Source organism: Bos javanicus, chromosome 14 (genome assembly GCF_032452875.1).
Source record: "Bos javanicus breed banteng chromosome 14, ARS-OSU_banteng_1.0, whole genome shotgun sequence".
In the NCBI taxonomy this organism is placed as follows: Eukaryota; Metazoa; Chordata; class Mammalia; order Artiodactyla; family Bovidae; genus Bos; species Bos javanicus.
This window is the reverse complement of record NC_083881.1, coordinates 41795472-41811446: the sequence shown is the minus strand read 5'-3', so window position 1 is coordinate 41811446 and position 15975 is coordinate 41795472.

Below are 15975 nucleotides of genomic sequence, written 5' to 3'. Positions count from 1 at the left end.
GCATAGAATAACAGTGGTACAAGCATGACTGTGCTGGACTGAACTCATAGAAAGCAGTGCGCTCAGTGTTGGATGTTAAAAGGGCACCTTAAAAACAGTAGAGTATTCATTAGTCACCTAGGGAAGGGCATGGCAACCCTCTCCAGTATTCTTGCCTGGAAAATCCCATGGACTGAGGAGACTGGCCGGGTATAGTCCATAGTGTCGCAGAGTCGAACATGACTGAAGCAACTTAGCACGCATGCACACATTTATTAGTCCAGAATAAAGGTGGAATTTTTCTAAGGATACACCCAGCACAGAGACAGGGACTTTAAAAGACCTTTTTTTGCTTGTCTGCTTTAAATGATTTCCATCATCTTTAGCATGATGCCAATTCAGGAAATAGTTACACTTATAAAAAGGTAATGTAGGTATAGATAATATTCCTATAATTTTATTTTAATCACTTCAACTTGATCAGCTTCTGGAAATGGAAAATTTTGCCTGGATTACAGTAAATTACATAACTATAGAAACTAATGATATTTATGTTTTTTAAAATTCACTGGAATTGAATTTTTATATGAACGAAATCATACATGGATTTTGAAATTTGAAATGAGAATAATACTATTAATTGAATTGATGTCTGTCTCATCAACTGAGGAAACAAAGGGACAGAAAGGTTAATTCTTACAGGTAGTTGATGGTGATGCTAGACTAGAATCTAAGACTGTTAGCTAGTTGCCCAGTATTTTTTGTTTGTATACACATATTTTTTTCTTCAGAAAAGTAAAACTGATGTCTTTTATCTACTGAATAAAAAGAAGAGGATCTTAATTTCAGAAAAAAAAATCTAATTTTGTATTATCCTAAGTATATGTATTTCTCCCCCTTGAAAATTTTCATCAAAGGTGGAAAATGCAAAGATATACTGTGCTTCTTATCAGTCTTCATCTATCATCGAAGTGGGAAAATAGCATAAATTCAATAAATTTGTAATTGTTAAAAGTTATTGATGTATTTTAATAAGCTCCTGAATAAGTATTATTTCAGTTTTACAACAGGATATTCGTATGAGAAAAACAAGTTTTTATGTACATATATATGGGCTTCCCTGATGGCTTGGTTGGTAAAGGATCTGCCTGCAATGCAGGAGACCCAGTTTCAATCCCTGGGTCAGGAAGAACCCTTGGAGAAGTAAATGGAAACCCACTCCAATGTTCTTGCCTGGAAAGTCCCAAGGACAGAGGAGCCTGGCAGGCTATATAGTCCGTGGGGGTCACAAGAGTTGGACACCACTTAGTGACTAAACCACCATGTACATATATATATATATATACACACACACACGTATATACATAAACACATATATATACATCTAATCATATATACATATGTGTATATGTATAGTTATCATGATGTAGTCTATAATTTAATAAACTAAATTTCAGATGCATGAAGAACAATAAAGACACATAGGCTTATCTTGCTTTTAAAAATACAAATTTACATTCTGTACAAAAGGATAAAAAAGTCTCTACAATGGCTGCAACAACTCTGAAAACATTACATCTCTACTAGTCAGTAAATAATAGGTACTAAATGAGTGGTATGGAAAATAAGTCGCGTGGAAGTTTAGAAGAAGGAAAGATTGCTTCCAGATGAAACGGTCAGGGAATGCTTTACAAGAGAAGCAGGATTTGAGCTGTACTTTGAAAAATGGGCAGGATTTGGACAAACAGAGCAAGAAGGGTTGGGTCAAAAAGTGTTGTAACAGAAGTAAAGTGTAAAGGCAGAGCTTAATTTTCATTTTTCTCTGCCTCAGGGTTTATGAGAGGAGATAAATATATTTAAGCATGAAACCAGCAGGGAAATCTCCTTTCTCTCTTTCCCTGACTTTTGAACTCTTTCCCAGTATCACTATATTTTTCAAAACTAAACTCCTTGGAAAATTTTCCTTTCTTATATTCCCTTGGATAATGATTATGTTCATATCTGCTGTTTTAAAAATAATGTATTCCTATTGTTAGGGCTTCTCAGGTGACTCAGTGGTAAAGAATCTGCTCGCTAATGCAGGAAAGGCAGGTTCGATCTCTGAGTTGGGAAGATCCCTGGAGAAGCAAATGGCAACCCATTCTAGTATTCTTGCCTGGAAAAGTCCATGGACAGAGGAGCCTGGTGGGCTAAATCCATGGGGTCTCAAAGGATTGGGCTGATCAACTGACCATGCACACATTCCCATAGTTATGGTACAATCTTACATTTACAATATTGAAACGAAAGTGTGCGTGTGTGTTCTTTATAACCTGCGTTTCTGTAGTTAATAAAGAAACGAAGTTGTAGAGTAAATGGTATCCTCCTTACTCAAACAAAATAGCAATTAAAGTACAGCTGGGCATCAGAAACTGCCGAGCATACTATGTTTAATAAACGTCATGGATATCTGGCCACAACGGGTGGCTATGGAGATATTTCCCTCGGAAAAGAAAACTCTACTCTCCATCTTCAAATGGTTCTGTTACCTCCATCATCTTGCCTGGCAAGGGGCACTCTCTTGAATGTATTGACTAATGAAAGGTAGGTGACGACTTAATCAGCAGTAAGGTGTATTATCACAGAACTTTAACCTGAGGAAAATGAAATTAGGAATGGATGGCTGCTGAAAAACAAATTCTTAAAGGCATATCCAAGCTGAAAAGAAGTGATTTGGGGATTGTCTGCTGTTCAGGATTATCTGCGCCAGTGAGCTTCTCTATTACTTTTTGTAACAGAGTGTTGACTTAGTTTGTCTGCTAGAACTACTGCGGCTGCAAGGATATGTAGTAATTACAGTAGATTGGAGTTATCTGTCAATGTACATCCCTGAAAAGGTTATGTATACAAACCAAAGTATTTTATTTTCTATTATATCTGGTTGAAGTTGCTTTGAAACCCACTCAAGGTGAATTTGGGGTTAATATATGAAAAGAATGCTTTAGCAAAAACCAGATTGGTGAAAATTAGCTGGGTTTCATTTTCTGTAAATAATGTAGCCTCATCTGTTAATACACACCAGTTCAATCTACAATATTTATTACACCCCTTTTGTGGGCAAAATCCTGTGATTGCATCACCTGAGGAGTTATTTAGATGTGATTAAAGCCTAGAGTTTCAGCTGGACAAACCCACAGCGTTTGTGGCTCCACTTTGCACCTTAAAACTTGCATTTGCACCTGCAAAAGACTGAAATGAATCGCAAGTCAGCACATGTGTGTTCCATTATTCACTTTTTATGAGCAGATGTGGGTGATGTGGGCAAAGAGCTAGATGCATCTTTAATTGAGAAAACCTGTGGAAAAGTTATCCCTAAATCTCTTCTAGGGAATTGACTTAGAACATGACACACCATGATTTGGAAACTACGAGTCAGACCCAAATGTTGACCAGACAACCTAAGCTTGAACATAGGCTGTCAGAAATGAATATTAAGGACATTAATCCTCAGATTTTCTTCCTTTCAAAATTTCTCTTTGAATAATGCTGTATCCATTACTTTTTTTTCTGTTGTTCATTTTAAAATATATAAACCTTCAAGATTAAAGACATAAGACCCAGTGGCATTCATTTGTAGAAAAGTAAAGTGGATCCCAAACTTATTTTTCCATGTTTCATTTACACAGATAGACTCTTAGAGTTGTGTAATTTAAAGTTATTTTGCTTCCTTTACACTTAATTAACATATCTGAATATTTATTCTATAGAAGATACTCTTTTAGTTGCTAACAATGAGCAGTGGAAGTAAAAGTGAATGAGACACAGACCCTGACATAAAGAAATGTTTTAAAAAGCACAGTTTATAAAGCTTGACTATTCTAGAAATTATAATAATAATGTAGTTCCTGGTCAGATCAATTTATATATGCAATTGAAAATTAGATTGATTGCTCCCCAAACTACTATACCTAAATAAGCCACTGAAAGTGTTAGGTATTAGAGGAATAAGCCCTTAAGGAATTCATAAAACAACAAAAGAGAACAGAGTAGTTAGTATTAGGATAAAGTGTGTGAGAGAGTGGTGGAAACCAATAGGAAAAGAACTTTAACTCCACACTGGGGAAGCTGGTATTAGTTTTTTTTTTTTTTTGATGATTTACATTTTAATAACACTTAAAAATTTGAGATACAGATTTTAAATATATAATGAGGAATTTCAACAAATATATTCCCATGTAATCACAACCCCATTGAAGACACAGAACTTTTCCATCATCCTGTAAGGATCTCTAATCCTCGTTTCCAAGAGTTATACCCCACTTCCCACCCAGAAGGTATTAGTTTTGAGAACGCTTGGAAAGGAGGTCCAGGTAGAGAAAGAAGCATGTGAAAAATACAAAGATGAGGAAATACGGTGACTAAGAGTAACAGGAAGGAGATTTGTCACATACAAGCATATAAAGGGAATTAACAGGGAAGTTGGAATTGGAGAGATAATAATTACAGCTAGCACTGTTTTCTATTGGAGAAAGGAATGGCAACCCACTCCAGTATTCTTGCCTGAAAATTCCATAGACAGAAGAGCCCGTGGGCTGCAGTCCGTGGAGCTGCAAAGAGTTGGACACGAGTGAGCACACGTGCGTTGTTTTCTATTACTATGTGCCAGACAGTATTCTAAGAACATTAGAGGATTTATCTTATTTAGTCTTCTCCGTAATCATAAGAAGAGATATTCCCATTTTAGAAATGAGAATTTGGAGGCTTAAAGAGATTGCGTGCTTGCTTGAGACCCCCCAGCTGTTAGATGACAGAATTTGAACTGAAGCTCTAGGCTCCGTGTTCTTAATCATTGTACTGTGTGCCTTCAAAGGAACAAATTAAGACATATTGAGGGATTTCTATTTTATCTACAGAGCATTTGGCAACCACTGAGGAGTTTTAGGTCTTGAATTTTAGGAAAGTAAAACCAATAATAAAGAGTGAGTAAAAGATTGGAGGGAAATGATTCTGCAATTAGCAGGCTATCTTAAGATTCTGGAGAAAGGTAGGGAAACAATTGGAAAAATTTGAATGATCTTAAGGGGGCAAGAGGCAGCATCAACAGAAATCATTGAGGGAGAAGTTGAGGAGTAAGTTGGAGTGGCTGAGTCCTTGGCTTCCAGTTTAAACATTTTGATGGGTGATAGCCCTACTGATTGCAATAGTGGTACCTCAAGTCTTATGCACTCTTGGAGGCTTTTTCTGTATCTGCTTCTTCCACTCACATCTTCCACCACAGAGTTGAGAAATAGATGCCTGTTCTCTGGGTTTTTATAACACCCCATGGACAGCATTATCCATGTTAGTCATCATACTTCAAGGCCTTTCCCAGTTGACTCAGGGTCACCGAGATGATCTTTTATATTCTGTTATCTGCAGAAGCTATCAAAACTTGTTTAAATACTTATTGAATGAGTACAATGACATATAGAAGTGGTAGGGAAGAGTAAAGGCTCAGAAGATACTAGAGATTAAAGTCTATGCTATATCTGCTACTTCTAGAATTAAGGAAAGGAATTGGAAATAGAAGAGGCATTTTTTTCTTTATTCTTTCTCATAAAGCATGGGGTTTAGGAAGAGAAAGGAGGACATGGGAATAGATGACTGGCTGTATATATTTTATTGAAACATAAATTTTCCCCCCGTAGATCATGGCTTACGATATTGCAAGATGTTTCCTTCCTGCCCCCCACCCCCCCGAGAATGATCTGCATCTTACATATTTATCAAGAGATTTTTATCCAGACCTTTTCAAAATGGAAATTCAATGTCTGGATGGGGGAAATCTGTAAAAAGTATTTTGATAGAAAACATAGGGAATTACCTGATAAGAGGATAAAAAATGGAGGCAGTAGTAAGGATGGGATACTTCTGAAAGGGGCCTTGAATAGTGGGGCTGGACACAGTTGGGAGCAAAGCGTGATTGTGAAGTCACATAAGACTGTGCTGGGCACTGTGGTGGAACACGAGGAACACCTCACAGGTGAGACTGATAAGGTGACACTCAGGGCTGTCTCCTTCCTTACTGTTGTTCAGCCGCTGTGTCTTGTCTGACTCATAGACTGGGGTCCTCCAGGCTCCTCTGTCCATGGATTTCTCAGGCAAGAATGCTGCAGTGGGGTGTCATTTCCTTCTCCAGGGGATCTTCCTAGCCCAAGGATCAAACCCACGTCCACTGCTCTCCTCCTTGGCATATGGATTCTTTACCACTGAGCCACCTGGGAAGCCCCTCCTTCTACTAGGCATCCTCTTTGAGCTTAAGACCTCAAAAATTATACCTACCTAGAATGGGGGCAAGTTTACTGACCAGATTTTATTCGGAGTGCTTGGTGTCTTATTTGAATTTTCATGTCCAATCTTTTAAATCCGTGTTACCTATTTGTATCACCAGTAATTTATGTCCTTCTACACCCTATTCACCTGATTCTACATTTATCTGTAAATTCTTTTATAGATGGAGAGTAATTTTTTAGTGATTGTCTATTAGTTCTTTCTAAAATATCTTCCTAATACTTTATGTGAAGTCTCACAAATAAAAGGCATTTGAAAAGCGTTAAATATGTAATAGAAAAAACGTGATGCAATGATTTTACCATCACTTTGTAAGGAGGATGGATCAAGATAACAAATGGGAGGCTTTTTTATTTGCTGTCCTTTTGTCAACTTAGAAGACAGTATAAATGATGATGGGATGCTAGAGATTGGCGGAGATAAATTACCCACATTTAAAAAAAAATAAGGGGCCAAGGTGGAAGTGAAGCATGTTGGGAGGTGAGAGGAGATAAGACTCAAAGAGAGATTTTAAAAGAAAGAGGGGTTGAATGCTGTGGACCTAACTTGAAAACAGGTACTTGAAAGTTAAGGTTTATGCCCTGATTGAAAACCTTTCAACTAATTCCTTCAACAATTTTTAATAAAATACATATTTCTGAGAAGAATATAATAGATATTGTTAAGATGGTGGTGAATAAAAAAAAAATGAAAATGCCAAGATGGTGGTGAATGATAAGAACTAAGTCTTGGTCACGAAGGCAAGAACAGAAACTTCCCATAGTGTGTAGCTATGTTAGTTAGAAAGGCAGGGGGGAGGTAGATAGATAGAACCAGATCTGTAGGGAAGAAAGCCAAGTAACCCTGTACAATCCTTCTCTGTTTTTAAACAAAGAGTCCACTGTGGATGAAAATAAAAGGGAAGAAAATGGGTGTTTTGTCACGGTGGTGAAACAGCAGTATAGCCAGACAAGAAGAGGAGTATGGGCAGATGCCAATCTCAAACCATCACCTAGGCAGGCCAGAGCAGGGTCAAGGCCAGCAGTGTGTGGAGACAGCCACAGAGCTCTGGTCCTGCCTTTTAAACTCAATGCGAATCAGTATGCTCATGTAAAATTTGAGATGTGTGAGCATGCTCAGTTGCTTGAGTCATGTTTGACTCTTTGCAACCCTGTGGACTGTAGCCCACCAGGCTCCTCTATGCATGGGATTCTCCAGGCAAGAATACTGGAGTGGGTTGCCAAGCCCTTCTCCAGTGAATCTTCCTGACTCAGGGATCGAACCCGAGTCTGCTGCATTGCAGGCAGATTCTTTACCATCTGAAAGTGAAAGTGAAGTTGCTCAGTCGTGTCCGACTCTTTGTGACCCCATGGACTGTAGCCTACCAGGCTCCTCTGTCCATGGGATTTTCCAGGCAAGAGTACTGGAGTGGGTTGCCATTTCCTTCTCCAGGGGATCTTCCTGACCCAGGGATTGAACCCAGGTCTTCCGCCTTGCAGGCCGACGCTTTACCATCTGAGCCACTGGGGAAGTTCCATCTGAGCCACCAGGAAATCCTGAAAGATTAAATATGTTAACATGAAAATGCAAAACACAGGTACTTAGAACATAGCAAATACTCAAATAATGTTCATTTCTTTTCCTGAAACTTCAAATTTTCAGGTAGCTTCTGAAATTTCTATTCATGTTTACACACCGAGAAGGTAGAATGATGGAACGCACTGTCAAATTAACTTTTAAAACAAAAGAAAAGTGGTTTTTAATATGAGAGTCACAGGGGCCTTTTCAGAAGGGCTGTGTCACTTTAAAGTTTGCAATCATTAGTAAGTGGAAATGCAGGTCGTAATAAGACATGTGCTGTAAAAGATGATTTGAAATCCTTTAATGAGAATGGCACCCCACTCCAGTACTCTTGCCTGGAAAACCCATGGATCAAGGAGCCTGGTAGGCTGCGGTCCATGGGGTCTCGAAGAGTCGGACACGATTGAGCGACTTCACTTTCACTTTTTACTTTCATGCATTGGAAAAGGAAATGGCAACCCACTTCAGTGTTCTTGCCTGGAGAATCCCAGGGATGGGAAAGCCTGGTGGGCTGCCGTCTATGGGGTCGCACAGAGTTGGACATAACTGAATCGACTTAGCAGTAGCAGCAGTAGCAATTCCTAGACAACATAAGACTGGGTGTAAATGACTCTCCCCAAAATACTCACAAGTCATACATTCTGAACAACTATATGAATGGAAAAATGTATGGTGAGGGTCTAGACTCTAAATCAATGCTTAATAAATGCTCGCTAGCTAAATGAATGCATTGAAGATCTGTTCCATATTAATTGAGATTCTCTTCTCTCTGAGTACTTGAATCTCACTTCAGACAGCAGAGAAGAAGCTCTCAGAAATATATGATGGCAGTATTATTCCTCACAAGCAGGAGGATGCTCTGTGGCCACTACATAATTCTCCCTGTTGTTTGAATCTAAAACTTTTCCTGAATAATTTAGGCTCTGTTTAGTCACCATTAATGAGTGTATTAACTCCCTGTATAGCAGATTAACTTTGGTTTAGGGTCATGAATACAAAGCAAGAGGTATTGGTACATGATGATATGGTCCTGGTATTTAATGATGATCGTCCTCCCACTCCTCTCTGGCAGTATCTTTAAAATCACTACCTCTGCCACTTCTGACTTATCTTTTAGCTTCCAGGGTGGAAGAAGGTTGTTCCTGTTCCCTCCAACCTATTTCAATAACACTGTGTAACGCTCAGTTAGTTTAAGAAATAACACAAAGTGCAGTTTTGTTCCCTTCATCACTGCTACCACCAAAGCGTTCCTTAGCTGAAACTCCTGACACGAGCAGCTTCTTCATTGGCTACAAGGAGGTAGGCACTGTCAGAGACTGGGGTGCAATCACAATCACGAACACATCTGTACCACTTTAATGGTCCTTTTATCTATCTCCCCTGGGACTAATAGGATTAGAAGCTGGATTGAACTCCATAGAGCTCGTCCTATCTACAGTTCCTTCCAGGAAACTGTTTTATTTCCATTTCCAGACAGCCGGGTTTGTATAAGATGATTGGACTTAAGTCATATCGTCTCTAAGCTTCCACCATAACAGATTTGATCCCACTTCTTGACCCTCTAAAAGGGAAGATGAGTTAAGAAGGCTGGGAGCCTCCAAAAAGGAATATCAGACTCCACAATTGCAACTGATCCAAATGCAAAAGAAAATGAGGAAGAGGAAGATAAGATAAGGTTAGAGATAAGGTTTGGCTGCATAGATAGTAATTTAATAAAACACAATTTTAAATAAGTTGGTAGAAAAGATGGACTGGATGATATTTAGATAAGGATGTATATTAGAGTGAAACAGAGCAATATATGATGTAAGATTAATGCTGAGATCTGCAATAAGAATATACATAGACAATAGAAAAGCATTTTTCTGTTTTTTTTTTTTGTTGTTGCTGTTGTTCAAGACATGAAAAGGATTAAGGCGTGACTGTACAGTAAATCTACAGGTGTAATGTATAGGAAAATAGAAGTGGTTAACGACCTCCATTTCTTTTTCATGCCAAAAGGAATAGGTTTTAAATGAGAAAGTTTAGGATAAGCAATGGTGTGAAATCATGGTTGAGTGAAAAAGACTGTAAGAGACAATTTAGCAGCTCTTCTAACTTGGAACAATTGGAGCTCAGCTACTATAAGAACTTGTATGTGCACTTGAAATTTTATGTAATTTCTAAAGATTCAGGGAAACTAAAAACAACTAAATAATGCAAGAAGGCAAGAGACAGGCACCTCTTGTTTCCACTTATATTGAAGCAAAACTGGGGACTGAAATGTAAATCAGTAAGTCTGCCTTCAGTACTGGGAAAAATTCTAGAATGGCTTATCATACGCATGACTTGCAAGAATATTTAAGGTTAGAACAATACTAGCCTAAGTTCATTATATGCTATATTCTAGGTTAGCCTCAATATTTTGATAAATTAGATAGTTGGGATCCAAGAAACGTATAGACATAGTTTTTGGATGTTAGTGAGGAATCTGAATGAGTTTTTCATTACATCCTTTGGAAAAAAAATGGAGAAATAAGATCTGTGATAGAAAACAACATGTTTTCATAGATCTATACTCTTTCTGAAACATTTGCATAAAATGGGCCAGGTCATAAGTGTCTTGAAGACAATGAGTGTCTTTTATTAATAACAATACTCCAGCATGGAGCACATTGCAGATAAAAATAGAAGTTAATATCTTAGCAAGTGAGGGAATGAGTATTGAATAGATTCATTCAATTTTAGTTGGTTGTCTGAGTACTTTTGAATTGGGACTGTGCTAAAACAAACATTGTAAGGTGGCTTTGGTTAAGGTTCCATGGATACCTCTAGACTGAAGCAATCCTTGCTGGCAGTGATAAGTGAGTCTACTTTTTTTTTTTTTTAACAAATATGCTAATGGTTATTATCAGTTAGACTGAGACATTTGTGTCAACATTGTAAGTAACTATAAGTCACAGGAAGTAGAAGCTCAAAGATGGATATTGTCTTTTAAATTTTTTTGAATATGCCCGTATCTTTTGCAGAACTACCTTACATCATAAAAAGCTGAAAGTATTGGGAGCATTGTCTCTAGGACTGTAGTTATTTTCTGTATGTGATATGGTGACTAACTTGAGGTTGTATATTTAATGAGCTCAAAATACTTTAACTTAATATATCTAGTTTCATTTTGCAATGAGCAAGGCAACTTTGACCTTACAATGAATGGATCAGAGTTGGCAAGAATTGTGCATGGGAGTTTTGTAATGCAGATTTCAGCTAATGGACCATGTAATTAAGATGACCAATTGCTAATGCAGTTGGAGAAATTCCAAGAATTCTGATATGAAGCCTACCAATTACAGTGCATTTCCCACTACTATTCAGGGGGATTAATAATTCTTTTCATTGGCTTTATTGAAATTCTTCAACAAATTTAAGAATATTTCAATTCATAATGGAAGAAATAGTACTATATCTACTTGTACAGTGAAGTACAGGAAATGAAAGAGGCATAGCTCATCTCTAAGTATCTATAATAGTTCTATCTGGTACTTCTTTATGTAATAGTACTTTCATTATTGTATTTTATCTCACTAATATTGAGTGTATATAAATGAATTCACAATATATTGATTTTTTGGGTCAAGGATTAATAAATAATCCAAATAGAGGTGAAAGGCAAGGAATAACATACATAAATGAGTCAATTTTTTTTTTAGATATACAGTGCCAGTAGGGAATAAAGAAGGCTTCTCATAATTAGAGCATTTTCTTCCTCCTCTTTATTTTCACTGCTAGATTTTTCCTCTGTGTTCAATAAATGTTTATGAAACAAGATTGTGTTATCAATAACACAGTCACAGTAAAATTTTATTTGGAAAGGCATAGTTCCATTATTGACCTGAACATGAGTGATTTAAATCTCCACTGCTAAGCATTGCATATGATATTTAACTTTTGAGTCAATGCATGTTAACCGAAAGAATGCATAAATAAATTCTCTACTCTTCAGTTAGCTCTAATTGGAAGTTATTTGTTTTGGCAACATTGTATTACTCTAAAAAAATTGAAGCATGTATAGAAGAACATCAACATTCATAATATCTGGGTTAAACAGTCAAATCTTGGCTGTTTAATATCATTCTCTTTATTTTTCTATATGTTTAAACCATTCAGAAACGAAAAAATATGTAAAGTGTCTTATTTTTAATTTTTCTTTTCCTTCAATCCAAACAATTCTGTAACACTATTAAATAAATATTTTTGTGTTCACATAGCACAAAGTGGTGAGAATATAGCTGTATGTAAAAATATATGTAGTTTTCTTTCAAGCTCTTCCTCTGAATAACATGTAGGCATGAACTAAGCTAAAATAAATATATTTTAAAATTCATGGCTGAATTCTCAAGAAACTAAAGGAAATCTTTAAGTATTTCCTCTTTCTCCATTAACACAGAAGGATTTAAAAGCTGAAATCAAAATCACAAGACAATATTTGAAATCTGAGGCATTTCTTGGGACATAGGAAGGGAAAATATGATGATACAGTGACCTGGAATTTTAGGGAATAGCTACATTGGAACAAGGATATTACGTCTGGCCTATGGAAGTAGAGAAAATCAGAAGAATTTTCATAATATTTGTTTCTCCAAAGGAATCTATCCTTAAAGAACAGGATGAAAAAAACATTGACCAGAAGTGTAGAAGGATGTGAAAATCTGTATGTTTTGACCACAGCTGCAGACGGGGGATAAAGTGACTCTCTAGAATGTGTGTCTAGTTTAGAGTTCTACTTTATTTTTTATTTTTTTTAAAGGAGAGTCCATTTCTTAAAATATTTATTTTACTTATGCATTTACTTTGGCTGTGTTGGGTCATAATTACAGCAAGCAGGATCTTCGATCTTTGCTGGGGAGTTAGAATGCTTAGCCGCAGCATGTGGGATCTAGTTCCCTGACCAGGGATCAAACCCAAGGTCCCTGCACTGGGAGCACGGAGTCTTAGCCACTGGACTACCATGGAAGTCCTTCGAGTTCTACTTTATATTGAATACTACCTGTTTTATACTACTGGTCAGGAGAAACCAGAAGAAGCTGAGAGATTAAACTTAATAATTTAAGTCAAAACTTCAATTGATGGGTTAAATATAATGGCAGAAAGATAAGTCATAAGCTAAAAGAGAGATTATAGATTAATGATAGTAAATTATTATGTATAAATTAATAATGAAATAGATAAATGCAGCTTACAGAGATGCTAGGATATAGAAACCTTGAAAAATAACTTAAGTGGCATACAAAAAGAAAATAAGGATGAACACATGCGTAATTGGAATTCTCAAAGGAGATTAGAGAAAATGGGGAAGAAACAATGATAACATTTTTTGAGAATTCATGAAAGACACAAATGATAAGTCAAAAGCCATCACATGAGCTAAACAGGTTAAATACGTAGAAGTCCATTGTTAGTCACAGTGAAAGCACAGAACAGCAAGGACAGGGACTCTCTAACAGGTGCCACAAATAAGTGTCATTTATAAAGGAGTAACAATTAAGTTGAAATTGAAAATTAAAAACCAATAGGAATTATATGTCATGGAGAAGTGTTTTTGTCAGGATTCTCTAGAGAAACAGAATCAATAAGATGTTTAAAGATGTATATAAAAGGATATATCATAGGAATTGACTCCCAGAGTAATGGAGGTTTAGAAGTCCCATGATCTGCTTGCTGTCTACAAGCTGGAACAAAGAAACCAGTGGTGCAATTTAGGTGCAGAAAGACCTGAGAATTGGGAGTTCTAGGATATAAGACCCCAACTTAGTCTGAAAATACAGGAATCAGAAGTACCTAGTTCTAAGGGTAGGAGACAATGGATGTCCAGATCAAGCAAAGAGCAAATCCACACTTCCTTCACCTTTTTGTTCTATTTAAGTCCTGAAAGGATTGGACTAGGCTTCTCTGATAGTTCAGTTGGTAAAGGATCTGCCTGCAATGTAGAAGACCAGGGTTCAATTCCTGGATGGGGAATATCCCCTGGAGAAGGAAATGGCAACCCACTCCAGTATTCTTGCCTGGGAGATCCCATGGACAAAGGAGCCTGGAGGTCTACAGTCCATGAGGTCACAAGAATCAGACACAACTTAGAGACTAAACCACCACCGCCGGGATTGTATTATGCCTGCTCACATTCATGAGGGTGATTTTTGCTCAATCTACTGATTCAAATGCTAATCTCTTCTGAAAAAACCCTCACAGACACACTCAGAAATCATGTTTACCAGTTATCTAAGCATCACTTAGTCCAGTGAAGTTGACACATAAAATTGACCATCACAAGATCAACAAGGAATTATGTACCTCAAGTAAGAATGTTTCCAAAAGAAGATAAAAAATGTTTGCAAATAAATAGATTGCTAGGAGAGCTTTTGTTGTTGTTTAGTTGTTAAATCGTCTTTGCAACCCCATGGATTATGGCCCTCCAGGCTCCTCTGCCCATGGGATTTCCCAGGCCAGAATACTGGAGTGGGTTGCCATTTCCTTCTCCAGGGGATCTTCCTAACCTAGGGATCAAACCCAGGTCTCCTGCATTGCAGGTGGATTCTTTACTGCTGAGCCACCTGGGAAACTCTGCTAGGACAGCTTCATTGTTGTTCAGTCGCTCAGTCATGTCCGACTCTTTGCAATCCCATGAACTACAGCATGCCAGACTTCCCTGTTGTTTACCATCTCCCTGAGTTTTCTCAGACTCATGTCCATTGAGTCAGTGATGCCACACTCTCTTTGACAGAGTGTGACAGATGTGCCTTTCATCTCTGCAAATGACACAGTTTCATTCCTTTTTTATGGTTGAGCAATATTTCATTGTATATATCAGGAAGATCCCCTGGAGAAGGAAATGGCAACCCACTCCAGTACTCTTGCCTGGAAAATCCCATGGACAGAGAAGCCTGGCAAACTACAGTCCATGGGATCGCAAAGAGCGATCACGACTGAGCGACTTCACTTTCTTATATGTACTACATCTTTATCCATTCCTCTGTTGATGGACATTCAGTTTCTTTCATGTTCTGGCTATTGTATATAGTGCTACAATGAATAAACATTGGGATATCTTTTGGAATTATGGTTTTCTCCAGGTATATGCCCAGGAATGTGATTGCTGGATCATATGGTAATTCTACTTTTAGTTTTCTAAGGAACCTCCATAATGTTTTCTACAGTGGCTGAACCAACTTACATTCCTATCAACAGTGCAAGAGAGTTCCCTTTTCTCCACACCCTCTCCATCATTTGTTATTTGTAGAACTGTTGATCATGGACATTCTGACTGGTTTACATGTATAAAATATTTATGCTCAATGAATTTGGAAAAATCGCAGGCAATGTCTGACTTCTGTGTAGAAGCTTACACAAAATAATGTAAAATTTCAACATTAATGAATACTGTAAAGAAATGTACACAGTGTTACTGTTTAATATAGGGATCTGTGACTTTTGGAGCCTAAAGTGACACAGAAGAAATTACCTAAGTATGGAAGCCTTGAAGAATTTCTCTTGTTCTAAAATCTACCCTTTTATTCATTGTTTTATTCTTCCTGCACTGCTTCTCAAACTTTCTTGATTTTTATAGCACTTTCTTCAAGGCCCAGGTAAATACCATCACTTTATAATCTTACGATAAAATAAATGCCTGTTTCCACTTCCCAAATCCTAATTCCAAACTTCATTATAGCCTCTGTCCTTATCACCAGGGAAAATTTTCTACTACCTTTGGAGGAGTTTTGAAATATAAATATCTTCCAGTACTCAATTAAGTACATATTGATATTTGTATGTATTTATATTTGCGTCTGGGCTTCCCTGGTAGCTAAGCTGGTTAAGAATCTATTGCAATGCAGGAGACCCTGGTTTGATTCCTGGGTTGGGAAGATGCCTTGGAGAAGGGATAGGCTACTCACTCCAGTATTCATGTGCTTCCCTGGTGGCTCAGATGATAAAGAATCCACCTGCAATGCAGGAGACCTGGGTTTGATCCCTAGGTTGGGAAGAACCCTGGAGGAAGGCATGGCAACCCACTTGGTAATCTTGCCTGGATAATCCCCATGGATGGCGGAGCCTGGCCGGCTACAGTTGATGGGGTCTCAAAGAGTCAGACATGAC